Genomic DNA, 26,538 nt, shown 5'->3' with positions numbered 1-26,538 from the left:
TGGTAAAATCATCCAATGACACAATTTAATCAAAGGTCATCAGTTCCCCATTACCCATTTTTCTTCTTTCTAACTCAGAAAATTTTTGAAAGGGAACAAAAAGAAAATAAGAATTAAATCGGTATACTTCCTCTTCATAATCAGTTTCCATCATTTAATCCACTCAACAATTCTCCCTTTCTTGATCCTTCTCTTTTTCCCTAATTCCTCTTTTTAAAAGGAGACAGAAAATCATATTTTTTGTCCTTTAGCTTTTCTTGTGAGTTTCATTTTGTTCTAAGCTTATTCTCATAATTCAATTTTAAGAAATCTCGATATTTATATATCTATTTTCCCTTGAACATATACAGAGGGATATATAAACCTATATGTATGACTGTCTTATCAGTGAGCTCCTTGTGCAGCCACACTGGTCTACTTAGATCTTCCCCAATTTTCCTCTTCATTAGAACTTTTTTTTTTTTGTTGTTGGCAGAATTGCATATTTGAAAGTTTCTCATCCTTCCTAGGGTCCTACACGAGTAAAATACCCTGATTCTATTACTCCTTTTTCTGAACACTTTGAAATAGATATACTTTTAGTAAAGGGTACTGGTTCTTAACTATTTGCGAAGCAGGTTGGAGAAGCCTTTTGATCAATTTTCTGAATGTTTTTAAATGCATAAAATAAATTAATTGGATTTTTTAAAAGGGGGGTGGTGAAAATAAAGATGTATTTTCTCCATCCAAGTTCACAGATCTTCTTAATTTCTGGTTAAAGTTAACATTAAATTCTGACTAACTTTCCAATCCTTTATTACAAATTCTAAGAAACAGTAAACCCTATAAGATTCCAATAATTTCAACCCAGAAACTAGGTCTCTTTTTAAGAAATAATTTCCCATATAGATTCGTTCACCTTGAAAGGAGAAAGGAGAAAAAGAAGAGAGAGAAGAGAGAGAAGAGAGAGAGAGAAGAGAGAGAAGAGAGAGAAGAGAGAGAAGAGAGAGAGAGAGAGAGAAGAGAGAGAAGAGAGAGAAGAGAGAGAAGAGAGAGAAGAGAGAGAGAGAGAGAGAAGAGAGAGAAGAGAGAGAAGAGAGAGAAGAGAGAGAAGAGAGAGAAGAGATTGTTAATTCAGTGGAAAAGAAAGGAAGAGAGGAGAGAAGAAAGGAAAAAAATAATTATTAAACACCCACTATGTGTGAGACACTGTGCTAAATGCTTTACAAATCTATCATTTGCTCTTCACAACCCCCTAGAAAGCTGGTGCTATAAATTATTATTCCCATTTTACAGATGAGGAAATTGAAGTAGCAGAGGTTAAATGACTTGTCCAGGTTCACACAGCCAGTAAACGTATTTCCTGACTCTATACCCACTCTGACACCTGGATGCTCCAAACAGATGTTCAGATAATTGAAAATCTCCATTTCTTACTTTATCATACCTCCATGATAGGCTGGAATTTCCTGAATTCTTCATCTAGTTCTAGTTTCCATGATGTAGGTCAACAGTGTCCTCAAATAGCCCTTTTGAGCTTATACAGATGCTTTCTGTTACACTTCCTCTTCTCTGTTTTCTGTATTTCCATGCATGAATATATCATTTGTATTTATACTACTCCTCCGCCCCCACACGCACATGTTTTACTTTGCCATTCCTTGTTCCATAGTCAATTGAGTGCTGGATTTGGAGTTGGGAAGTTGTGGGTTCAGTTTCAATCTTTCTTACTTATGATCCTGCACATCCCTTTACCCATCTTTGAGATAAGATGAGAGGAGTGGTCCCTTCCAGCTTTGATCTATGAGGTCATCATCATTTTCAATTCCTGGCTCTTCAAGGGTTCTATTTCAGTTCTGGTTCCTATCCATACCGCAACTCAATGACTCCTGTAAGGTCAAATGTGTTTTCTTGTATTAGAATCTCTATTCTGTTCAACTGACTTGTTAATCATTTTTTATTTACATCTACATATTGACAAAGAAAATTTTCATTTTCATGAAATTTAGTTTGATGAGTCTACACTGATACTTTTCTTCCTCCACTTTTCTCATTAAAACCCTTTTCATTGGGTTCCAGAAAATACATTTTCTAATATTGTTAGTGAAGTTCACTGCATTTCTGGCCCATCATGTGTACCTATTTTCAGCCATGGCCCCAAAATCTAAACTCTATCCTCAGGTGCCAGTAATTCACGTCATCCATCTTTTTTTTTCTTCTGGAGCCCTCCCCTCCACACAATGTTGGTTGTTTGAACAATCTGTGAAAATACCATCTGTATCCCTATGATCTCCAGGATTTTGCTCACAAAAATAATCTCGTAATCCTATACTTTCGTCATGATTTTGAGATGTCAAGAGTACATTATGTGTCAAGATGTCCAGTAATTCAATGGCAATAATATTAATAAAAAAACTAGAGCTGATGAGAGAGAGAAGTATTAGAGATATCACTCTGAGAATCATCTGCCCAGAAATGATAGTTGTAGTTATGAAAATAGGCGTCTCGCCAGAGAAGATCTGAATAGAGAGACTACTTTGAAACGCCCGTATGTTGACAGTAAAGAACTGGATGTAGAGGAGGTGGGTGAAAAACAGTTTGAAGGGTCCCTTCTCTGACCTCTGTTGCCTGAATGGGTCACGTGCCCGATGAGGTGTTAAAGGCATTCTGAGAGACAGTTCAGAGACATACTTTATACATTACTTATGAGACTCCACTGAAATGTAAATTGGGGTGAGTTTATTGGTTCCCTTGGTCTTAAATGGAATCATAAAGTATTTATTGGGTCCAGTGAAGCCTTTTCAGCACTTGAATTCCATTGGAAATATGTGGCATGCTAAGGTTACATTAATAAAAAATAAATAAATGCATGTCCAGGAAACTCCTGCTTCTGCACTATAAAACTGCCCATTCTGTACATATTAATGTTTAATGTATTTGTAAAAAGCAGCCCTGCTTTGCAAAGCGCTGCAACAAAAATGTCCTGCAGCCCATCGGTACTTAACATCCCAGCATGGTCCCTAAGTGATTTCGGAGAGGATGTGCTATCTATGTGGGCAAGAAAAGTAGAAACTAGGAGGGACCTTATTTATGACCAGGAAAAAATCTTGTCCTAGATGCTGGCTAAAATTAAGCGTTAACCCAACTTAAATTTGATTAGTTGACTGTTGTTGGAGAGAACCAGATGCAGACGTCTTCAGAATGAATTGCATAATGACCTGGAAACCTATTTTAAGAAAGGAATTGAAAAGATAATAGAATCCAATGAAGTTACTGTGGATTCAGGCAAGAAAATTGATAAAAAGCAAATTCAACAAGCATTTCTTGACTAACTACTGTGTGCAAAGCTAGATACAAACTAAATCTGCCACAACCTCTTTTATTTTTAATTTAATTTAATTATTTATAAATTATTGGACCTTCCTTTAAGGATCTTAGCAGAGGGGATACGATTCCTGCTCAGAGGCGTTCCAGGAGATGGGCAGGAAGATGTCAGAACACCGGAGAACTCAAGAAAACAGACTTTACCATATTCCAGAAGCAGGTTTTAAGCAAACCTACTTAAATATTACTGTGGCACTCTGCCACCGTATTTCATAGAGGCACAAATCAGTAACTGTCAAGTGCCCTAAGTACGACAAAATGTTTGCTGGGCCTGGGACAATGGAGGGTTGATGATAAAATATCCTCCATAAATTTGTGTGGGGAAAATTCAGCTGAGAGCATCAGGCAAGGCATCATGGAAGAGCCAAACCCATACTGTACCTTGAAGAAGGAGCCCTGCATTCACCAGAAGGGAGGTGGGAAGGCAGCCCTGGGTAGCACTGGCAACTTTAGGGAGCCAGTGACCCTTTGGAGGGAGGGCTCAGTTTTTCAACGAGAAGATTGGACTAAATGATCTTTAAGGCATGTTCCTGCTTGAAAGCCTACAATACTGTGGAAGCAAGTTTGTGGGTATGTACAGGGGCAGGAGACTAGATCCAGGGGCAGGAGACTAGATCCAGGGGCAGGAGACTAGATCCAGGGGCAGGAGACTAGATCCAGGGGCAGGAGACTAGATCCAGGGGCAGGAGACTAGATCCAGGGGCAGGAGACTAGATCCAGGGGCAGGAGACTAGATCCAGGGGCAGGAGACTAGATCCAGGGGCAGGAGACTAGATCCAGGGGCAGGAGACTAGATCCAGGGGCAGGAGACTAGATCCAGGGGCAGGAGACTAGATCCAGGGGCAGGAGACTAGATCCAGGGGCAGGAGACTAGATCCAGGGGCAGGAGACTAGATCCAGGGGCAGTCCAAGTTGAGCTGCGGAGTACATAAAGGAAAATATTGGAAAATAAGACTGGAAAGGTAGGTGGGAGCCACGCTGTGGAAGGTCCTAATGGTATTTGTGTTTTGCCTTGGAAGAAACAAGAACTCCCTGAATATCTTAAAACACAACAGTGATCAAATGTGATTTTATATCCCACCCCAAAAATCTCTATTATAAAGATTCTTAAGCCAAGCCCATGAAATAACTATTTCAGTGTAAACAGTTGCACTCATAACCCTAGGCGGTTTACTTTATACATTTAAGAGCATCTTTCTGAGAAGAGGTGCAAGGACTGGCCCAAGGCATCCATGACAAAAAGAAGCTTAATAACTCTAGCTCCATAGGCATTTTAATAGAACATTCACTGTTTTTAGATATTAAAAACATTTTTTTTTATATTTTTTAAATAGAAGAGCCAGACAGTTTAAAAACCTCCATTTTCTAATTGAAGAAACCGGTTCCAATACTGGAGAAGCAGCTTTTCTAAATCCACAGACCTGATTACCACCGAGCCAGATTTCCAGACTCCCACCCATGTTTCCATCCCGTTCGGTCTGCTTCTCAAGCTGGATCTCTTCTAGGCTATTCATCAGGCTGCAGAGAGGCCCTCATCTTTTTTCTTGCTTCATTTACTCCAGGAACATACCTGTTCTCCCCAGGCCGGTATTCAATCACAGCTATGGTTCCTGGCGGGATTGAAGAGCCGTTATCAGTGACCACGTCAGTATAACTCCCGGCTCCTGCCCAACAGCCCCACGGTCATCTTTCAGTTCAACACATCATTCAGCCCTAAGGGATGACATGCAAAAGGCCCAACACACAGGAAGGGCTTAGCTCATACAGGCAGAGCAGTGGAAGGAGAGCCGGATTACGGAACAGAAGGCCTAGGTTTGAATTCAAAACTCTGCCATTGATTAACACTAGAAGGAAATCATTCCACCAATCTGGCTTACCTCACCTGTAAAGGGAGAAGGCTGGACCAGCTGGGTGATTCCCAACCTTCCTGAATATGAGGACCCTTCCTAATGCCAAAAACTTTCCCTAACTTCCAGTAACAAGAGTGGTGCTATTTAATCCATTAATTATTATGACAAAAGCCTAAGAGCCATTCATTGGTTTTAAATCAATTTTTATCACTAAAATCATCCATCTGCATTTTAAAATAATAATAAATACGGTCAACATTTGTTTCATCGGAAGGCACATTTTTCTATTTGGAAAACTGAAACAAGCCGTCTATTTTGTCAGAAGTTTTAAATTGCCAAGACTTGATGTGCTCTGGATTCATGAGGCTATTACAGTAACCCCACCTCCCACGGCTTTCCCTGGAATCTGCAATTCTGAGGCCGGTAAACACTGAACTCCATGATCCCTAAAGTCTCTTCCAGTTCTAACTCTCACGTTATGATAAACATTAAAGACTTTCTACAAATTCAGTCCTGGACAATCTAGCCTCCCAGCCTTGGGGAGCAATGGAAGTTGGAGCTCAAACCTAGCAAAAGGGGAAAGTAAGAGAATAAAAGGATCAAATTTCTATCTGCAGCTCAGGAGGCCCCATGCAGTGGCAAGAGATAGAATAAATGACCTGCAAGGCCTTTCTGATTTCAGGAATTGGGAGACGCAACAATCATTGGCCCAACTGAGGGACTCGCCGCGGATGCGCTTTTAGAGACCCGGACAAAACGGCTCTTCCACGTGGCCACGTGAGAAATAACGGGGAGCCGGCCTTGCTTTTTGGAAGGCAACACGGGGTACTGGGAGGGGGGCAAGGTCCAGATATTGGGCGCTATAGGGAGAAAAGTAGAAATGAGACAGAGGCAGCTCTTGGCAGATTTCTTCCCATTCCTGTCAACGGGGACAAGGCTTTTGCAGTTCTGATGGGAGAAGGGGAGTCTATTTATCCTCTGGGACTGATGTAGACCAGGTGGAGCAATGGACAGAGTGTGGAATCTGCGGTCAGCAAGTCCTGAGTTCAAATACTGCCTTGGACATTTTATCAGTTTTGTGACTGTGGCAAATCTTGGTTTTCTCTATTGTAAAGTGGAGATGAGCCTCTCCATGGCAGCAGAGACAGAGTATATGGCCTGTCTCAGTGGAACACCAGCTATTGTTTAAGAGGAAAAGGAAAAGTTTTAAGGGTGGGTTGCTATCCTTAGTAAGGGCTGGTCTGGCCAGGAATAGCCATGAGGCAACTAACTGCAGGATGCTGCCCGCCACATGGCCAAGAGCATTCACTGGACTTCCAAGGGGCAGAAATTTTAAAAGGAAATGGCACAGCCCTTGCCTTTGAGCAGACTTCAACATTGCCTCTTGGAGACGTTGATTGGGAACTCAAAGAGGATTAACCTGGGATGTAGCATCAGGGAAAGGGGGAGATACCAGCAGGCTCACCCGGGTACCCCCTTCTGTTCTGGCCATCTGCTTATGACCTCATTCCCTGAGAGGAGGGGAGTTGGGACCTCCGCTCTTCCCCCACAACTCCTGATCTTGACCGGGCAATCTGCTTAGGCTCACCCATATTCCTGGCAGATGTTAATTCTTTTTTATCTCCAGATCCCGGGTCTTAATTTCTCCTTCATCCCACAACTTTTTTTTTTCCTAGTTGTTCCCTTGTTTGTTGAGCTGGGTCCCAGCTCTGATCAATCCCGCTTCAGGGCTCTAGGATACAGGCCCAGAGAAACCACCCCAGCCCCCCCCAGCATCCCTGCCAGGCTTCAATGGCTATGCTTCTCTCCTATGGCTGTGGCAAGTCATTAGGCATAAGGTGGGAGAAGAGGAGGGCTTGGGGAAGAGAGGAGGAAGGAGGGCTACTTAATGTTCCATCCTAGGAGCTCACACTGCACTATCAGACTAATGAACCCAGACCTGCCATTCACTCGGGCTACCTTGCTCCATCTCCCTCTGTCTGCTAAATGGGTGAAGGATGCATCACTTTTCCTGCCTTGATAAACACGGGACGGATATCTGAGACAGAGGAAAAACCAGAGGCACCAGAAAAGCAAGGAAACCCAGAGGCACCATGGCAGGAGGGCCAGCCTCCATGTACCCCACCAGCAGAACACCTTATTCACCAGCTTCCTCAGGCTTCACCTCCAGACAAAAACAGCCTTCTCTAAAAATGGGACAGGATGGAAAGTGTCACATGGGACACAGAGCCAGGCACTGAGTAATTCTGTTTCTCTAATGCTCTCTCCGAAATCATGGCAGAACAAAAACAGCACTCCTCATCTACAGGAAAAGCCTGTTACTTCCATTTCTTGTCCAGTTTAAAGAAAAAGAAAAAACACAGGCAAATAAAAGCCCCCACAGAAATAGAATCACAGTTTCGCCTAAATGCATATTTAATTCCTTATATATTTTTTATATTTTGTTTGGTACAGGACTGTTTACCTCATTAATGGTGAAGTGGAGAGTTGTCAGTGTATCAGGGGCTGCTGGGTGGTGTTTTTTTTGCTTAATCAGTCTTGAAGTGCCCCCTAGTGACTTTTTTCTATATTATATATTTGTAAAAACAAAATCCAATAGCTGGGAAACACTAGATATGATTTTCACATATCTGAAGAGAATATCAGAGTAGAATCAGGGGCTAATATTGAAAAAAATGCTCCTTTGTGGCAAAAAATCCAAGGGGGACTAATTAAAAGCAGATTTGAAGACTTCTTGATGGTGCGCTCATGGTGAGTGTCACAGACAGGCGCTTTGCGGAAGATTTTGCCTACAGCACCCACGATGAGAAGAACAACAAAAACAGATGACTAAAAGGCCAACCAGCCAGGACTTGTTTACAGGCACCAGTGCCATAGCGAAGAAAAACCTCCCCTCATGGAACCCAACGCTGTCCTTTCCTTCATCCCAGACTTTTCTGTGCTTTTGAAGGCAACTAAACCAGACAGAGAGCCCCATTGGTATCTTCCCTGATCCCAGCATCTCGGATCTGAGAGAGCTCAGGTCAAGATCAATTCATGTAACAAATATTTCCTGAGCACAACTGTGTGCAGGGGGCATTGGGTATCCGAGGGCATCTGCCCAAAGGGAGGGCGAAGGGCCTTCTCCAAACCCTCTGCTGATTATTTCCCCTTTATCTTGCTCTGGTTTATTTGCCCAAACTTGGTTTTGCTTGTTGTCTCCAGGACCACCGGGACTATCTTTTTCCATTCTCTGTATCCCCCAGGGGCTTAGGAGCACATAGTAGGTGCTGAGTAAATATTTACTGACCAGATCCAACATAAATATCATTGCGAAGATTCTCTCCCCAACATGGAAATTGCCAGTGATAAGGAAATCCAAACTATGGAACCCATTTTAACTCATGCTGGTCTTAGATTCAAGGGGGCAAAAGGAGCTAGTTCTTAGATTCAAGTTAGGGCAAAGGGAGCTAGTCTGGAGCTCAATGTGGTCCACGGTAGACATGGAGAACAGCAGGTTCTATTAAATGCTCCTGACTTGACTGCAGGGGGGAAAGGGGGCACAATGGCGGAGCAGGACTGTGCTTTCCTCATTGGACAAAAAGGAATATTTGTACGAGCGACACATTCTACAGCTCAGCTGACAGACGAAGGCACTGAGTCCAGAAGAGACCTCCAGCCCTCCCTTGGTGAAGGGGATCCCTTTGAGCAGGGGGCATTTGTATATTTAACTATGAAGACATCCAAGTTCTAGAAGCGCAGCAAAGCCATCTCCCAAACCTAGCTCCATCCCAAGGGCCTTTGGAGGATGGATGAGAAAAGGCTGCTGGAAAATGCTCCCAGCTCTTTTAAGTAAACCTGATGACTCCTCTGCAGTTCGATTTTTTGTTTCATTTAAGCTACAAAGAAAAGGAAATTGAATACACAAAGTGGCTCAGGGCTAGCCCAGACTGACAAAAGTGAGAATATACTCTGGCAAAGACAGCTGTCTGTCTTCTCCCCATCAACATCACTGCTCTCTATTTCTCTATCCAAACACTCGGCAGAGAATTCAATGTCTTTTTTCTCCCTAATCTGTCCTCTCTCAATTCTTAGGAAGCAAAGTAAAGAGAAGGGAGATTATAGAGGACCAGAGGTCTGAGTACCTTGTCTTAGGTGACACAAGCAAATGATAACAGAGATGAGTTTGGAATATGGGGGGTCCAGATCCCTGCAGTGCAGCTAGCCCACCAGTGCAGCCTTCTCTCCCCAGAGCTCTTTGTTTGAAGAGTCGCTTGCTCACTCCATACATCCCATGGCGTCCCAGAATGCCCTCTGCCTTCAGTCCTCCTTATTAAAGTAGCCCCACAAGGCAGTTAAAGCCCAGTTAAAAACCCCACCTTCTCCTGACCCACCCAGCTGGAAGCAATCTCCATTAGATTTCCACGGACTTCAGAGCAGAAACTGCATCGCCGGTGGTGTTACTGGTCTGCTTCAGGTTTTTAGAGTTTAGCATTTAGGGTTGTTTTTTTTTGGGGGGGGGAAGGAGATGTCTTTTTTTAGATCTACAGTAACTAGTACATATGAGGTACCTAAGAAAGGCCAGCTGACCGACTTTTAATTTTTTCTTTATTTTTCTTAAATTTACAACTAAGATGGGGAGAGAGGGAGAGTGGGAAAACTCTACCTTCCACTTACTTATATTCTTCCCAGCACCATGTTTAATAAAGTTTCAATAAATATTTCTTGAATAAATGAATGAGTGAACATAAATGTGTCCCAGGCTAGAGAAATAAGGGATGCCTGCAAACGGACAGCCTTATTACATATATTCATACCGTTCCAAGCAGCTAGAGTAAGTCATGTTTACATAGTACTTTAAGGTATATAATCGTAATCATAGCAATAATAACCATGTTAGCATTTTTATAGCATTCACATGCTAGGTACTATGCCAAGCACTTTACAATGATTATCTCATTTGATCCTCACAACAGCCCTGCGAGGAAGGTGCTGTGATTATCCCTATTTCACAGATAAGGAAACTAAGGCAAACAGGTTAAGTGATTTTACTAGCAAGTGGCTGAGGCCATTTTTGAAACCAGGTCTTTCTGAATGAAGACAATTTTACAGCTGAGGAAAATAGAGTATGAAGGAATTAATGAGTGACTTGCCTGGAGTTAGAGAGCTAGTAAGTACGCCGGCTGGGACATAAGGCTTTGTTTCTAAATTCCAAGTCCTGCACGCTGCCCATAATACATATTTCTACTTCTACACAAACCCAACAGTGTATGCTGCTATAAGACGTAGCTCTTCAGTGTTCTCGGGGTCTCGTTGGCATGGGAACCCAAAATATCCATAATAAAAATTCATAATAAATATGACAATTATTTGTTTATCTCCTTGTGGAAATTCCCTCCACAAAAATGCTAAATGGCAACTCGTTTAAATGTATGACCCTGGGTGCCTTGCCCAAGGTCACAAAGAAGGGATAAGAAAGACTTGAACCTACAACTTCCTAACAAGCAAGGCTGATCCTCTAGCAATTGAGAAGCAATTGAGCAACAAAAATCATAAGTAAAGAAAAATTTCTAGACAAAGCCTGTGCCTTGCATTAACATGACACTCAGAAATGATTGATTTCCCATTAATGAATTATGTCTACCAGGTCTGCTCATCCTTTGCAACTTGGCCATAATCTCCTCTAAGTTTCCCAAAAGGATCCACTCAGACAACTATGGGTCTTTTTCACTTCTTTTTGATATTACAAGGACAATTGTATGTCAGTTGTCCACAAGTTAGGAACAGTTGATTGCTCCGATTCCATCACTAATCCCTCATCATTTTCATTCATCCATTTCTTCGATCACATCTTTTACTCTACTTGTCCATTATAATTCTTATTTTTAATGTATTACAACTATTCACTCTCCACCAAACACCTCCTCATGGTCCATTGGGATTTATACAATTTCAGTTCTTTATAGAGTATCATGCTCCATGTAATCATGAATTTCAGGTTTATAACCATCAACAAAATAATTTTTTAAATTTTATTTATAAATTTTGACAGTATATATGCATGAGTAATTTTTAAAATAACATTATCTCTTGTATTCATTTTTCCAAATTATCCCTTCCCACCCTCTACTCCCTCCCCTTGATGACAGGCAATCCCATACATTTTACATGTGTTACAATATAACCTAGATACAATACATGTGTGTAACTCCCATTTTCTTATCAACAAAATAATTTTGATATGAATTTCATTTGATCTTAATATCAAAGACAAACTTTTAGAAATCTTACAAAGGAAATCCAATCCATTTTTTCTCCTGTTCAATTTGGGGTACATCTCACTGTCCATTTCTGGTGTCTAGTCATGATTTATATGCCGACAGATGACCCATAGGTGATTATTCATCAAATAGTACCCAAGTCCAGCCACTTGGTTTTTCTTCTTTGAATAGTCAGGCCAAATTCATTTGAGTGACTATGTATCTTATTTAAGCAACTCTACAGTATTTTCTGGTTTGGTGAAAAGGCTAAAATGTCACCTGCAAATAGTAACATAAGAATCTCTCTAAGACTCCTTTTGAACTTAGAAACTGAGCTGGGTTTTTTGAGGAAAGTGCCAAATACTTTTGATGAGCACACATTTCCTTATTTTATGCCTCACCTAATATTTATGATAAGAAAGCTGTCAGGCAAGGCTATCTCTCTGGTTGTTTCTTTCAAGAAATCTTATAAATTTTTGACATATCAATGAGATATCTTGTTGGAAAAAACCATTTAAGTCTAGACAGTCAAACAAAGCAATAAATCAAGCCCCACTTTGTATTTTTTGTCAATTTCTGAGGTATAAATGATCATAACGGATCCCCTAACCCACTTCAAGCTGGGCCCAGTACATTTTTGTCCTGAATATATATATATATATATATATATATATATATATATATATATATATATATATATGTATGTATATATATATGTGTGTGTGTGTGTGTTTATATATATATATATATGTATGTATATATATATGTGTGTGTGTGTGTGTTTATATATATATATATATGTATGTATATATATATATACATATACATATATATATACATATACATACATATATATTACTTTAATAAATATTTTATCTAGTAGGAAAATAAGCACATACTTCAGTAGTAATCCCAGTCACCTTTTGTTTTTTTGTTTTGTTTTATTTTTTGTAAACATGAGGTCAGCCCTCAAGGAGTTACAATCTAATGGAGAAGAAAACATGGAAACAAATATACAAAAAGCAAACTATTACTAAGATTGTGATGTGTAAACATCATGCTGCCATGATCCTTGATGATTTGTGTTGGGGTTTTTTAAGATTTGTTCTAAAAAACCTTTGCAGATCTTATCTATCTTTTGTCTGTTTGCTATTCTCTTTCCAGTTTCAAAACTTATATATTTCCTAAATAACGGCTTAGAAAGTACAAGCTTTAGATTGTTTCTCCCTTCAAACTTTCTCCCTATTTCATAATTGTGCTTGCAATTTTCCACCATCTTTCTCCATAAGATCTTACAAAAAAAGTGTTTATAATAAACCAGAACTGTCCTTGGTTGACATGTCCATCATTCTCTGCTTGGAAAGAGTTTGCTTAGTAAGATGATTTTAAGTCTCTTTTGATCTTCTTGTCATAATAATTGATTAACATTGATTAAACTTTCATATGAGACTATTGTAAGCAGTGTTGACATCTTTCCTCTATCTCTGTGCTCTTTTCCAGCAAAAACAACCTATTTAAATAGCTCAAGATAAAATCATTTTAATTACATGCCATATATTTTTTCTCATTTTTTTCTTCTGACTTTGCTTTCACCTTGATTTTTACTCTTAACAAGTCAAGTTGCCTAATTACACACCAACAACCGATCCAGGAATGATTCTCATATCTTTAATTAATTATTCTCTGTCTCTTAAAACATAATCACCTGAATTTTTGTGATGTTCTCCAGTTCTTGCCACCTCCAGATCTTCTTAATACTTTTCTCCAAGAATATATTCATGACATATAAACTTCTGCACAGTTATCACAAGCCTTTCACTTCTCTCATTCATTATGACTATTTTTTATTTTCCAAATTCTTTCTATTATTACTCATTCCCATACTTGCATTAAGGCTAATGAGTATCAAAGTTTATGTTGATTGAATTCAGAGGGCTTTATCTATTTATTTATAGAATTTACCTACCTCTTTATGCTTTATAATTATTTCCATCACGATTATTTTACAAATTCTGATCATGAACAATGAAATATGGAATATTCTATAAAATCAAGTTTCCTTATTACCTTTAAACTCATCATAAAAACCAACTCTACTATTTTAAGGCCAAACTACTTTAGACTGTGCCAGTGATTCAAGCTCAGGGTTAGAATGCCACAAGGCCTATATTAATCATCAATTGAAAACAAACAAACAAACAAAAATCATCTTCACCCATGGTAAGGCATAAAGGACATATTTCCCAATTAAGTTAAATAGAATGTCATTCCTTACTGAAGCAATAAGCAATATTCAATAAGGAATATTCAGTATGGCAATAGAAAGTCTCAAAAATCTCCAGAGTATCAATGCAATTGGGCCTTTTATGTCTAGGGACAAGGAAGCTAAACCAATTAATCAAATTCTAATGCCCTAAACAACCAAATCCCAAGAACAGTCACCCCATCCCACTAAAAAAATAAATCAGCCAGAATATACAAAACAAGTATCACTAGTTACATTGCCATCTCCTTTATTTAATTCTCCATACAGAATCCAGGAACCATCCTTGCTTTTGATTCTAATGATCTTCTATTTTCTGGTTTCATTTTTAATGAGTAGATGAAGATTCACATATTTTTTCTGATGATCTACCTACCTCCTGATATTAAACAAGGATTTGCCATTGAGGTTGTGGTTAATATATATAAATAGTTTTAGAATGATTTGGATTTAAGGCATAATCCTAGCCCATAAACCACAAAATATCTTGTGGGACTTTAATTTATATTCCTTTGGGAAGAGCCTTCATAGGAAAGAGTATGTTTCCCTATGTGGACAGAAGGAAGGGAAGAAAAAGGGAAAGAAGATGAAAAGAAAAAGGAAGGGAAAAGAGAAGAGGAAGTAGAAAGAAAATGGAAAGGGGGGATAGACAAAAGACAAGAGAAGACTTGTGTTGCTCAACTGGACAGTTCCAATTGGGTCTCCAATTGGACAGTTCCTGTTACTACTCATGGAGGTTCTTTGTTGTTATCACTCAAACTTTCGCCAATAGACCAACAATAGGTCCCAGATCAATCTCCATTTGGTCTTTGGCCCTGCTTGACAGAGAGTGAATGTCAATAATAATTGTTTCTATTTTGGCCAGAAACTCTACGGGTCTTCTTCTCACAAATTCATATTTTGGGATTAGGAAAAATTAGCTATTCTCTGCCTCATTTCCTACCAACTCTTAATGACTGATTAGGCATTGCATTCAGACTAAGACCTGTTAAAAATCTTAGCTTAAAAAAACCAAAGTACCCACTGTATCCAAGGCCATCTCCATCATCCTGATCGATATCTTACCACTAAGCCCAAATGGCTCCAGAGGAGGAAATGAGGCAGGTGACTTTGCCCAACTCTCCCTCACTTAGATCCAATTCACTTGTATGTCATAGCATCAACTCCCTGAAGTCTTGGTCTTCTTCAAGAATTAAAGACAAACAATAACATAATAAGGTTAAGGTTGTAATAAATTTAAAATTGTAACATAGCCCTCCATATTACATGTTCACCACGGTGCAAGTATAAATAAAATATAATTATATATAGATGTATATATATATATATAGATATAGATGTATATATTATATATCGATAGGAGGTGAAAAGGACAGGAAGATTCTGTATATATTTTGCTTTTATGAATTGCTGTGGCCAAGGGCTTCATCATTAAGTGGTCAGCCTAATGATGTTGAGCTTCTCTGTACTTAAGGAGCCTGGTCCTCAGAAAACCAACACCATCTGTTGCCTCATTCAAAGTTCATCCAACATGGCAGAAACATAGCCAGAGCTTATAGTCCAATGACAAATGAATGAATGAAAAATTTTAAAGGGCTTATAAATACTTTCTCTGCACAAAATTTTGTGCTAAGCATTGTGGATATAAATATAAAATCAAAACAGTCCCTTCTATCAAGGAGCTTCTTTCTATCCTAAAAAGGAAAGACAACAAACCTAGCTAGTTTCAACTGGAATCACAACGGTCTTGTGGTCCTTAGGGTGCAATGGCAAAGAAGATGATAATGAATCTTATTTAATATTGTTTCCACTCATAAAACCACATCAGATTCCATTTCTGAGCCATCTGACAACGGCAAGGACTCCGATGTCGAGGACTCTCTTTTCCAAGTCTTCATTAGCTGTGGCTGCTCGGGAGACAAGGGATACAACACCTGCAGAAGGAATTGTCAGGTCTCATCTCTAGGAGTTTTTGATATTCCGGATGGTGGCTGCAGGGAGCAGGCTAGAAGCAGAGCTGGTTGTCTCGAGGGTGCTGCTGTTCTTAAGGGATTTAAGCTGAAAACCTGGACTGCCTTGATTTGGGCGATTTAACTTGCCCCGTACATTCTGACTGCTCTGTCTCCTTCTGGGTGCCAGATTGCTAGAAGGAGGCTGTCCTATGGGTGGTGGTTGTATATAATGAATGACCTTTTCTCCACAGATAGCACAGGAGATAATAACCCTGAACTTGGTCTTAGGGAATCATAAGCTCAAATTTGACTTCAGGCACTTCATAGCTGTGTGATCTTGGGCAGGTGACAAACTCTGTCTGACTTAGTTTCCTTAACTGAAAAATAAAGAGAATAAATAGCACCGTATTTGGCATAAATTAGGTGCTTAATAAATGCTGGTTTCCTTCCTGGTATCAAATATAATAATATTGAGGAAATAAGACAAAGGAAAAATCAGAAAAGAGCCTGAGAACATTTGAGTTAGGAGAGAAAAATGAAAATTAGGGTTCTCTGGAAAATGTTCATGGGGGGTGTAGCACCTGAGTAAGTCTTGAGGGAAAAATTTTGTAAGTTGGAGAAATTGAAGAAGGAGTGCGTTTCAGCATTAGATATAACTTGTGTAAATGCATGGAAGTGAGGTTAGTGTGGCCAGAACATACAGTACATGAAAGAGAGTATGGTGAGCTATGTTCAAAAAAGTTAGGTGGAAACCAGACATATGAGGCTAAGAGGTTCGTATGTTGTCCATTAAGTCAAAACAGATAAATATGGGCAGACTCTTGCCTTGGGAAAATTTGATTTGGCATATATATGGACAGATTGAAAAGGAAAGAAAATAGGAAAAAATAGGGGAACAAATTAGGAAACTATAGTCTGGGGGAAACATGATTAGGGGCTGAACCACTGTTCTAGCCTCATCTACCATGAGGATATGATGGAGATCATCTCTCAGCAATGAGTCACCCTTAGAATGGATTTAACACTGCTGGGATTCTAGCTCAGCAGATGCTCAAGGCAGCTTGAAGATCAAAGCTCCTGAAGCATCTCACATCAAGGTGACTCCAGATCTCCCACCAGCCTCCTCTTCCCATCCTAGACACGGGAAGCCAAACCCATCATCCTGAAGCAGGATGGCTCAAGCTCTGCCCTTGGACTGCCACGTCACTGTCCTGCAGGCCCCAGAATCACTGGACCCTAACCAGGGGCTTACTATGCTGAGAGCCCGGCTTCGGGCTTTGGGTTCAAAGCCCATGAGCCCCTGCTGAGTAACCTGGCTGCTGTGTCAGTGAGACACATACCCTTGCTCAGGAGGCGATCTGTGGCAATTCTGCTCACCAGCTGCTGCTGCTCAGTTCTAGGAGCTGGTTTAAATGTCAGCCGTGGGAGTGGAGTTATGCCTGCAAAGGAGCATCCGGCCCACCTGAGCAAACATGCCCTGTGCCCCCTCTGGGCTCCTTTTCCCCATCTCAGCACAGACATGAACTAAAATTTGAGATGATCCCTGCCATCCATACCCCACAGATGAATCCTATCTAGCTAGTCATATTGCTGATTACTCCCTGATCTTAATGAGGAGGAACCCCCTCCCCCAAAAAGCTGGTATTGGAGTGTGAAGGAGTAAGCCAGCAAGGAAGGCTTGGTATTCTGCTTTACTTAGTTCTCTTCACTGGTTTGGGGGTTTCAATGGGGGGATGTGATTTGGGGGGGCTGGATTTTTGTTTTGAGGTTTGGGGTTTTTTTTTGAAGGGGGTTGTGATTTTTTTTTTTGGTAATCTATCAGCTGCTCCCAGGGATGGGAATTACTCACCCACAAAGGTGAATGCTCTCCATGCGAGGCTGCACACCAGTAACATTTCCCCATGTCTTGCTCTGGATAAATGTGTACAGATGATCACAGCAGGAAATTCACCATGCCCCATTGGGTTCAAAGCCATTAAATATAGACAGGGCTGATAGAATGCAGTATCGAAACCGAGGCACTTTCCCACCCTGACTGCCTTAATTTTTCCAATGGTTCCTCTCACCCACCCAAAAATAAATAAGTGAATGAATGAATTACATTTCTAAGAAGTCAGCTTTCAGACTTATAGATGGTACTTTTCCCTCCATTACTCAGAGGCATTTCAGATAAAAGATCATTTCTTTTCTATTTTTAACACTTCACTACACTCATGTTACTAAAAATAGGAATGTGCCCCATTCTCTCATTATGCTGAAGGGGTCACAGATCATAGAGATGAAGGCTCATGGGAAAAAGTGATCACAGTTCAAAAAAGTTGGTTAAGCAATGAGTATTAACAACATCGTTGCCTCATAAAGTCCCCCAAAAAGCCACTTCCCACCTTTCCAGTGGACATTCTCCCATGAAATCTTAAGCCATGACCCTTATCAGTTAGAATTTATTTTAATCTCTGAAGCTAAAAACAAAAGGAACTTTTGTTTAGTGAAACTTATAGACACCTTTCTTAGAATAATGATTATAATTCATAGAGTAAAATTATAAAATGAAGAGCCCCTGAAAATTTAAACCCCCAAAAAAACCTTTTTGTTATATCTTCATCCATCTAGCTAGGAGTCTGCCTAAATGAGTCCTTTCAATGCTCTCTGATTTATATGAACTTCCTCCCTATATCCTAATTAACCCAATGCCAAAGTCCCAAAGATGTTCTGGTCTCACAATTTCCTTCTGAACTGGTCTTTTCTTTTCCTTTTCTTCCACATTTTTGTCCTTATAAAATCTAATCCCAAATACACCACTAAAAAAGACCTTAGCTTAAATACTGGTCCCAATTTCCTCCCCTATAAAATAAGGGACTTTTCCAGACTTAACACTGTATGAACCTATAATGAGATCACTGAACTACTGAAGTAATGTGGCATTAGCTTTTTTGGTCACTACATCAGATAGTATGAGTCTGAAAGGAAACTGAAGGCTGCCTCCAAGATCTTGGATATATCTCCTAATGGCAATTTGCTTGGACATCAGGACAAAGAATGGACAAAGGATAAGAAAATATGGAAAAGATATATGTTGAATAAGTGGGAAAAGTTGTCATCTGTCTTGGTTCTTTAAATTTGACTTTATCTAAGATCAATGATTACTAGCTTTACTTTTTTTTTTTCTAATAAATTCTACTCCTTATTTTTGATGTAGTTTTTGTGCATATCTCTTATTTCCTATCCCTGCTAACTTTTCTACTTTAATTCTGCTTCTTAACTTGCCTTGCCATTACTTAACCTTCCTCTACCCATGGATCCCTCCCTTAATTTCTCTTCAATCCTTTCCTTCCTTCTTTATCCCTTGCTCATTAAATCTACACACTTGTCCCACTGCCATAAAGCTATATCCTTCTATATCCCACTTTATCATATGCTCTCCTCCCTATCTCTTTATTGATTATTGATTGATACACCTTTTATGGTTTATATGTGTGAATATGTAATATTCACTATTTTAAGTGAGTAGGTTTTCAGAACTATGAGCCTTCCTTCCTCCTCTAATACCTCTCTGTATCTGTCTTCCCTTGCAGCTCCTTTTATAACAAAAATTTTACCTTTTCCTAGTACTGCTTTTTAGAATCAGATTAATCTCAACTCTACCCCAATCTTTATTTTGAACTACTCAATTACTGATTTCTACATTTCCATGCACAAAACATAAATGATTTGTCCATAATGAGTTCCTTGATATTGGCTTTTGTATGGTAAATTTTCTATTAAGTTCAAATTTGGTTGAGGCAAAGTCCTCAAATCTACTTGCTATTTGAATATCTATTGTTGTTCATTCAATTATGGATAATTTTGCTGAATGTAAGATTTTTAGCCATAGTCCTAATCTTTTGGTTATCAGTATATATTACTCCAGGACCTGTGATCCTTTATTGTGGCTGCTACTAAGTCCTGTACAATTCCAGTTGTAGCTCCAACAAATTTTAACTTTTTTATTTGTTTGTTTTCTGGAAAAGTTTCTCTTTAGTCTGGGGGTTTCAAAATTTGGCAATAACAGTCTTATGTGGTTTCCCCGAAGGATCTCTTTGAAGTGATGATGGTCGATTTTTTTTCTATTTCTACTTTCTCTTCTGTTCTATCACTCCAGGACAATTTTCTTTGATTATTTCTTGTATCATTATATCAAGATTCTTTTTGTTTTGGGTCACAGCTTTCAGATAGTCCAATTATTCTTGTATTTTCTCATCTTGATCTGTCCTGCAGATTTGTTGTTTTTCTTATGTTAACATTGTTCTATTTTTTCATTCTTTATATTTTCTTTTGTTATTTCTTGGCCCCTTATAGCTTCATTGGCTTCCCCTTGCCCAATTCTAATTTTCTTTCTTTTTTTAATTAAAGCTTTTTTATTTTCAAAACATATGCATGGACGATTTTTCAACATTAACCCTTATAAAATTTGTGTTCCAATTTTTCCCTCCCTTCCCCTTACCTCTTTCCCCTGATGGCAAGTAATCCTATATATGTTAAACATGATAAAAACATATGTTAAATCCAACATATTCATACGTATTTATACAATTCTCTTGCTGGACAAGAAAAATCAGATTAAAAAGGGAAAAATGAGAAAGAAAATAAAATGCAAGCAAACAACAAAAAAAGTGAAAATTCTGTGTTGTGATTCACACTCAGTATCCACAGTGCCCTCTCTGGGTGCAGATAGCTCTCTCCCTCACGAGACTATTGGAACTGGCCTGAATCATCTCCCAATACTAATTTTCAAAAAAATATTTTCTTCTTAAAGACTATCTCCTTTTCTAGTTGGTTAACTTTTTTGTATAATCTTGTTTTTCTTGCATGGTTTTTATTTCATTTTAGTTTTAGTTTTTCCTCAATCTCTTTGACTTAGTTTTAAAGTCTATTCTGAGTTCCTCTATAAATTCTTCCTGGGCAGGTAACCATTTAATATTACTCTTTGGGGTAGAAGAGGCTTCCCTGCGCTCCCTTGAAGATGAACTCCAGTCTTGCTTATTCCCATAGTAACTCTGGTTGATATCTTTCTTCTTTGCATTGTTATTTTTTTTAAATAAGAACTATTAGTGTGTTCACTATGAGTTTAGGGATGGCACATCTGCCTCCACTTCAGCTCTCCACTCTATCCAGGAACCCCAGATCAAAAGCTCCCCCTGCAAGTGCCTGCAGCATCTCCACCTTCCTGTCCCTGCACTCCGATGTGCTGGCTCCTTCCCACCCAGGTCCGAGTCTCAGCAGCACAGCTGGACCTGGCATTCCTGGGCCCCTGACTCCCTGGAGGCGAAAGGTTCTGTGGTTTGGGCCAAGGCTCCAGCCAAACCCAGATAGCCCAGGGCTTTTGCTGGCCGTTTCTGTGGGGCTACTCTGTACATGTTTGAACTTCACACTGGCTAATCCCTAGCCTGGGGTCTTTCTTTGGGTCTCCACGTATTCCAGGAAGCCTTCTAATCTGCCCCAAGTCCTCTTGATTTTTAACTAGTCTATATTTTCCCTGATGCACAAATTTGCTCTGTTTATGGGAGAAATCTAGAGAGCCTGAAATGTACTGACCTTCTCCACCATCTTCCCAGCATCCTCCCTGGAGCTTGAGTTGTCACCTGAATCAGTGATGCAATCACAGATGCTCTGAAATCCTGAAAAAAGTCACACTTAGGGGATTACTTAGAATTTGTATTTAATGAAAATCTCTAGGGTTTTTGTTAAAGCAGCTCTCCCTTAGCCGTTTTCCTCCTATATTTTAGGACACAGATGATAGGGGATTTGTTTTACTTGACTATGCATATTTGTTGGGTTATTGGGAGAGAAGTTCCTTTTTTTAATGGAGGGTGAAAAAAAATAAATGTTTGTTGATTAAAAATATGTACCCTTAAAGCTTTGTATAAATCCTATATATTATTATTATTATTGCTTGTTATTGCATTATCAATCTAAGATATATGTGCTACTGTAGTAACTTAATGATGAATTGCCTAAAGCCTCCTCAGGATCAGAATGATGATCATTCTTCATCAGTCTGGCTTTTTTCGATTTGGATTATTAGACAATTCTCTTCTGTTGTCTCTTGAGCAGAGACAGGGCTTTTTTATTTGTGTATCTCCTTTACCTTGGATAAGGTCATATGAAGAAAATGAAGAAAGGGCATAAAATGAATTTTTGTGTGAAATAAAATAGTTACATCAAGTCTTAAAGGATTGTCAATGTTACAGATGAATATTTTAAGGCTTAAAAGAAATGAGACAAGATGTTTGATTTAGCCAAAATATATGTATATAATTCCCAGATTGGATTGAAGCAATTTCAAGTGGAACAGTGGTACAGGTGGTGCAGTGGTTAAAGCACCATGCCCCAAGACAGGAAGACTTTCTGAACTCAATTCTGGCCTCAGACACTTAATGGTTGTATGATCCTGAGTGAGTCAATTAACCCTGTCTGCCTTAGTTTCCTCATGTGTAAATTGACTTAGAGAAGGAAATGGCAAACCACTCTAGTATCTTTGTCAAGAAAAGCCCAAAAGGACTCAAAAAGAGTCAGACACAACGGAAATGACCGAACAACACCAACCAATAAGTATAAATATTTAAATGACTCTGTAAAAGAAGCAGATCACGTTTGCTTGTTCATGAAATGTTTAACGATTGAAAACAAAAGAGAAATTACTTTTGTTTTCTTTTTTTTTAAGTTGGAAAATATGATGATAAAGAAAGTTTAAAGACATGAAAAAAGATGTCGTGCTATGCTGAAAACTTAAGTGCTAAAGAGTATTATGATCACTCAGCTCATTTGAATAAAATTATTTTATAATCAAATGGGACATTTTAAAAATTGAAAAATCATAAAACTATTTGCAGATAGATATAATTTTAAGACAATTACTTAGATTAAATTTGGTGAATTGATACCTGTTAAGTAAAGGAAATTGGCAAGATAGGGATTTAGAAATCAGGGATGAGGTTAAGGCTGGTAAATAAGAATATCTATGTGATGATGACAATTGAATAACACAGATAATAGAGGAAGAAGAGAAAAGGACCAAAGAGCTCCCCTTGAAGGACATTCCCAGTTAGTGGGGATGTTTAAATACAAATACACACACACATGCCCTAAATACATATGTCTGTAGTGAAAATTATGGTACACACAAAAAATTAGTTGGAATCTAGGATTTCATTGAGAGGGAATTCCAGGTATGAAAAGTCTATTCATCAATCCAGAAAAGCAACTCCTTTAACTGAAAGTCTCAGACATCTACCTGGCTCACAGAAAGATTACTTGCTTATATCCCATAACTAATATGTAATAGAGGCAAGACCTGTGTTTCCCTTACTCTAAGACCTTCCCTCAAACCTTTGCCTACTCTCTACATAAAATTATTGCATTAAAGACATAACTACTGGGGCAGTCAGTAAATAGAGCATCTATCCTGAAGTCAGGAGGACTTTATTTATATAAGAATAAAACTACTGTGAAAGTTGATTTTCCATTTCTTTGTATTCAAAAACAGATATTTTATTAATTTTCTCTTCACTGTTCTCTTTGTAATTATTTTATGGCCAGAACTTTCTTCCCAATCTTCCCACAATTTGCAACCATTACTATTACTTATTACTAAGAATGAAGTTATATTCCTCACTTAATTTTCCCAGAAGTCAAATATAGAAGCAACTGGCCTGTATTTGAACTAATACAACTTTATTCTTAATAAGTGCATTCTTTTCATAATATGACTATTTTTTTAGATACTTGAAGTCCTCTATCATATTCCCCACAAGACTCTCCTTCACATTGAATGTCCTCAGGCCTTCCCATTGTTCCATCTATGACAAGATTTTTAGACCCATCATTATCCAGATATCTCTAATCTGGAAATGCTACAATTTCTTACGCTGCTCAAAGTTTAATGTTCCCATCCCTCTTTCCCCACTTTCTCACCTTAACTTGTACAATGTGACTCATATTTGAGACCTCAGGAATCACTTCTTTTCCCCAAAGTTCCATTTCCTCTCATCATTTATTCCTGGGGGCATAGGGACAAAGACAATGTAATTTCATTGACATAGGAGGTTCTAGGTAGGAACCCCCCAATGCTGACCAATGCAAATCAGCATCTTCTCTGCACTTTATACACTGAGAGGTTGAATGAGATACCCAAAATTTATAAATACAAATGGCAAGTCTGATGTTTGGATACAAAAATAAACTTCACAAGTACAAAATAAGGGGTTCTTGGGGTTTTAGTGGACTACAGGCTCCACAGGAGTCAGCAATAGGATGGGTGGGTCAAGAAAGCGAACACACATGGGATACATTAAAGAGAAATTGCTTCCAGAAAGATGAAGTCCCTACTCTACTCAGCCCCATTCGTGGCTCAAATGGAGCATCGTGTTCAGCTCTGGGCGGGCTGTTTAAGAATAGCAATTAGAGGTAAGCTAGTATGGCCAAGATCACCTTGGCTAGTAAGATCCCTGAATTTATAGCATAGAAGGATCAGGAGGAGGAGCTGGAGAAGAAAGATCCAGGAGGGATTTGAGAGCTGTCATCAAATATCTGAGGAGTGGGGCTTGCAGGAGCAACATGACCACCCATCTGCAGTGTTATAGTGGGCGTATGTCCCAAATTGGCTGAAGTCTCCCTCTTCCTATTCTAAAAGTCTATGATTCTGTACTGTGTGCAAATACGAATTCAAGTGCCAGCCAGGAAATGAAAAAACCTAAGACCTCTGATTAGATCATTCAAGATACCTCTCATCTCCCTATTTGTAGCACCTGTCCCCTTTTCTGGGATTCCAATTGGATTTCCTTTCTGTAGCTAGATTCCTTCTAGTTATTCGTATTTATTCTTTGCCCCATAGGAAGGAAATATCTTTGGTTCAGAGGCATTAACTATACTCAGAGCCCTAGGCCTGGAGACAGGAGACCTGGCTTAAATGATTTTCTATCTGTAGGGCAATGAAGAGATAACGGAACCTCTCTAAACCTTTGCCTTCTTGGATGTGGAATGGGAATAATATTTTCACTAGGTAACACACAGGGTTGTAAGGAAAGAGATTTGGGACTCTAAGCAAAGCCATTCCTAAGTTGGGTTCTGGGCAAATCCTTTACCCTATTTGTATGAGTCAGAATCAGGTTACAGTGAAAGTTAGTTGGGTGTCTTATACATATTAGATAAAATAAATGTTTGTTGAATGAATAAATTAATGAAGGACAGTCTTCTCCTTGTTAAAGTTTAATATTCAAGTTGGGGGAGTAGGTTTACACATTAAGGGGCATGGTCTTGGTAATGAATTGGAGGCAGAAAAGAGAAAACTTTACTGGGAAGTTAGGAGCTGATTCTCTACACAGATAAGCTCTTAGGACACGATGGCAAACCATCTTTCTTCTGTCTTCTTCCCAGAAGCTGCCTTGCCCGAGTTATCTGCCTGACCCCTGGACATGATGGCCATCTGCAATCATCCCAATGCACTCCACCCCAGAAAAGGCTCTGGTCCCAAGCCCCTTTGTGATTCTCAGTTCATCTCTGCCCCTAATTTCACAGGTCACCCTATGCTATAGAACAAGGAAGAAAGTAAACCTTAAAAAAAAGAAAAGAAGCAATATGGAAGGTTATTAAAAATACTAAAAACCCAGGAACCACAGTAGAAATCGCCCCTATGTTGCACTCACAAAACAAAGACTTCAGCTCAGAGATATTCTCAGCTACTTAGTTACTGACATTTTTTTTAAAGTTTTTTCTTTTAAAAGGAAAAGGAAACTGGGAGAGGGGATATACAATGAGGAAGGGGAGAAGAGACACATGTGTTTTAGGGCAACGAAAGAGCCAGAATCAGGTTCAGATTTCGTTTTGCTCAAGAATTAATCTCCACATTCAACTCCAAGCTGCTATCGCTGAGTCAGCTCCATTCCTTTAAGTGACCTGATTCTGTAATTCCATTATTAATATTATGAAAATGGCTTTCCTCTACACTATTTTGTGCTATCAATGGAAAACCACAGCACCCCAAATGCATTAGCCGAGGCTGGGCTCCGGCAGGATTATTTGCATCAATACAAACCGAATTAATCACTGCCCCGATTTGAATAATCAGTCACATGGCAGCCTGGAACCCAGAGGATGGCCCGGCTTCATCTGACTGGGGAGACAGGGAATTTCATTTGGGTCCCTCATTCTCCTGAGCACTGCAGATTTTTCTTGCTCGCTATCGAAACGACATCTTGTCATTTACTTTGCCATTTTTCCCCTATTCCTTGGCAGAGCTGTAATGTCTGCTTCATGCTCACTAATCACCGGGTCTAGGGTTTTTACATGACATGTGCAAAAACCGATAAGCCCGGTACGGGAGGGGAAAGTTCATCAGAAGAAATAACAAGCCTGATTGTGATAATAAATGTCAGAATAGATAGGGGTCCCTCATCTTTTCTCACAATATTAAATTGCCTTTGATAGCTTTCTCTCTACTGTAATATTTTAAACAAACTCTAATTTTTTACTGCAAAATGGTGATGTAGGAAACAAACAGACACCAAGAAGATTGTTCTCAATGGCTTGATGGTTGTGGTGGCCGGTGGTGTTTTTCAGCTTAATGGACTCATTCTTTGTGGGAGAGCGCCATAGATTAGGCTGCCATAGATTAGGCTGCCATGTGCATCTCTTAGGGTGCGACAATATTCCATTTTTATACTGGATTTTGTTACCATAAGTATAGTTTTAATTTCATTTCACTTCTCAATAACAGTTGTACTAATCTGACCTACTTATGCTATTCCCCAAACTCAGCATTTCATCTCTTGCCTCTCTGCCTTTGCAAAGATGGAATGTCAAGATGAGGGAACAGTGGATTTATTCAAGTTCTAAGA

This window comes from Sminthopsis crassicaudata, chromosome 6, assembly GCF_048593235.1.
Source record: "Sminthopsis crassicaudata isolate SCR6 chromosome 6, ASM4859323v1, whole genome shotgun sequence".
NCBI classification, from domain to species: domain Eukaryota; kingdom Metazoa; phylum Chordata; class Mammalia; order Dasyuromorphia; family Dasyuridae; genus Sminthopsis; species Sminthopsis crassicaudata.
The sequence above is the reverse complement of the archived record's forward strand: the minus strand, read 5'-3'. Positions refer to the sequence as shown.